A 2,860-nucleotide genomic window follows, 5' to 3' on the forward strand; every position below is an offset into this window, starting at 1 on the left:
TCTACCAGTATCCCAAGTTTGAAAGTGTTTCGTTAAGAAAACAAGTGTTGCCTGTCAAATCAGAAAGATCCCTTCGCCTGACACGGCTGAGGTCGTATGTCAAAAGGAGATGATTTATCATTTTTTGACAGGACAAAGAAAACATTTTTTCGCGCCTGTTGATCATGGTGGTTTGGACGACCAAGAATCCTTAGATTCAGTTTTGAATCTAAGCTTGGAGAAGAAAGTGTTAATTTTTACACTACCCCACTTCTAGTGAGAAAGCCTCAGAAATTGAACAATATTGGGAATGTTATTTTGTGTGTATGCAAAAAAAAATTACACAGTGAAACAGACACAGTGAAATGAATATACGTCAAAAACATGGACGTGAAAAAAATAAAAGTATAACAATATGAAGCAAAAAAAGATTCACTGTTGGTGTGTGCAATATGGTAGGCAATACATATATATGCCCAGAAACATGTTGGTGCGTTGAAAGAAATGTGCGTCTATTGATTACTCGACCCACTAGAGGTCTAATAGAGGCAAGGTGTCTTTCAGTGGTGCAAAAGATCCAGTGACAGCACACATGAAAATGTGAGTGTTGATTGTGTGTAAGCATACAGGGAGCAAAACATTTAAAAGAAGGCAAAACGTATGTGCATGCAAGGAATTGACAGAAAAAAGAAAAATGTTCGTAGAAAAGTTCGTTTGTAAAATGTTCAGTCAATGTTCATAAAAATGTTTTTCGTAGTGTGTAGAAAAATTATACAAAATGTTCATTGATTTATTTTGGTTTGTATGCGGGTGATGCAGTCATTTGGGTTATATGTTGATGTAGGTATTTCATTTGAGAAGATGGGCAGCTTAAGAGTTTGAACTTAACCAAAAGACTTGAACAAACCTTGCGGACCATTGAACTGTTCTTCCCGATTTGGTGTGCCAAGCTTGTGCAGAATCTGAGGTGTTTGCTGGAGTTGTTGAATCCATTTCAGGAATGGAGGGAACTGGAAGCAAGTCCTCTTCGATGTAGGCTTTTTTAAACAATCAACTGATACAGTATTTCATTTACCTCCAATATTGAGAATAAAATACTTTGGGTTTTTTTTAAGCACTTTGTAGGAACCGGAATATGGTGGCCGAAGTTGAGATGGTATCCCATCATTTCTCACAAAAACATGAGACCGAGTATTGATATCCTTTGGGACATGTGAAGCAACGTTCTGTTGTCTAGAGGCTGCAGAAGACAAATTCGATATGGATGTCCGTAACCGGTGCACATATTTTGCTGGGTCAGGAAGGTCTTGTGTTGAAATAGGTTCGATCATCTGCCCAGGTAAGGTGAGTACTGTGCCATAGATAAATTCAGCCAGAGTATATCCAACTTCCTCCTTAACCGTTGATAGAATACTAAGGTTGATCAAATACCAGTTAGAACAGTCTGAAGATGCTTTTACAGCTGCCTTGAGTTGGCGGTGAAAGCATTCGACCATGCCATTTGCTGCAGGGTAGTAAGCTGTAGTGCATGTGTGTTTGCACCCAATGAAACAAGTCAGCTCGGTAAAGAGGTGGGAATTGATCTGATGTCCTCTAGTGGTCGTGATAGTTGCAGGTGTGCCAAAATGCGAAACCCATTGGGATAGCAGCGTCTTGGCGACCATTTCTGCTGAAGTATCAGATAAAGGCCAAGCTTCAGGCCACCGCGAAAAATGATATACACAGGTGAGCAAGTGTGTATACAATTCTGTGAAGGTGGTAGGGGTCCCATGATAACAATGTGTACATACTGAAATTGTGTGTTGGGTTGTGAAAAGGAATTGATTGGTGATTTTAAGTGTCGGTAGATTTTCGCTTTTTGGCACGCAACACAACACTTGGTCCATTCTCTGATATCCTTGCTGATACTGATCCACACAAAACGGGTAGATATCAGCTTTTAAGTGGAACAAATACCAGGATGTAACAGAGAATGCAGGGCAGAAAAAACTTCCCACCGATGTTTCTTACTTCTTTATTGCCCACAGGGGGAACTAAACATAGAGGGGATGTTTCTGTGGTACATAAGGGTATTGGTGATCAGTGAAGATATCACACTAAATATAGGCTGTGGATGATGGTAGCGGAACTTGCTGAAATTTGAGAGATGATGAATTTCGGAGCTTTAGAAGTTTGTAGTAACGCTGTGCGCATGCGTAGTCTCACGCATGCGTGCAATTCAACAACCAAGCTTTCCCGCTTCATTCTGCCTCTTTCTTGCTGGCCAGCAATTGAGCAAGGACTGTTTAGCTGTCTCTCTCCATCTTTTGAACTTACGCTAGACAGCTCGCTCACATCTACATACCAACATCCCAACAACCATGCTCACACACACAGAAGACGTCTCAACAAACAAGAGCTAAAGATGTATATATTAAACACCTTAAAATAAATAATTGTTATGTTGATAGTCTGGGGTTCAGCGTTCCGTTATAATTCTTAATTTTATATAGGAAAGTCAGGTATACATCTAATGATGTATAACCCACTTTCCTATAAAGTGGTGACCCCTGACGTGATTCGAACACGCAGCCCGCTGAGCTACAATAACAACTATTTCTATATAACTGATAACCAACATTCCTATAAAGTGGTGACCCCGACGAAGAAACAAACGCAGCATGGGTTCTGGACTACCAACCTATAACTGGTGACCCCGACTAAAGATCAAATGCGGCCATGGAGACTGAACTACTAACCAGCATCATCGTCATGACCAACACGATTCTACGATTACTACTAACCAGCATCAATCTCCACCAGCGTCAACACGACTTACTATGTACACCAAACTAAACCACCGCGGCAAATCTCTCTCTTCGATTCTGTTAGGTGACTTAGC

This window comes from Octopus bimaculoides, chromosome 12 (assembly GCF_001194135.2).
Source record: "Octopus bimaculoides isolate UCB-OBI-ISO-001 chromosome 12, ASM119413v2, whole genome shotgun sequence".
NCBI lineage: Eukaryota > Metazoa > Mollusca > Cephalopoda > Octopoda > Octopodidae > Octopus > Octopus bimaculoides.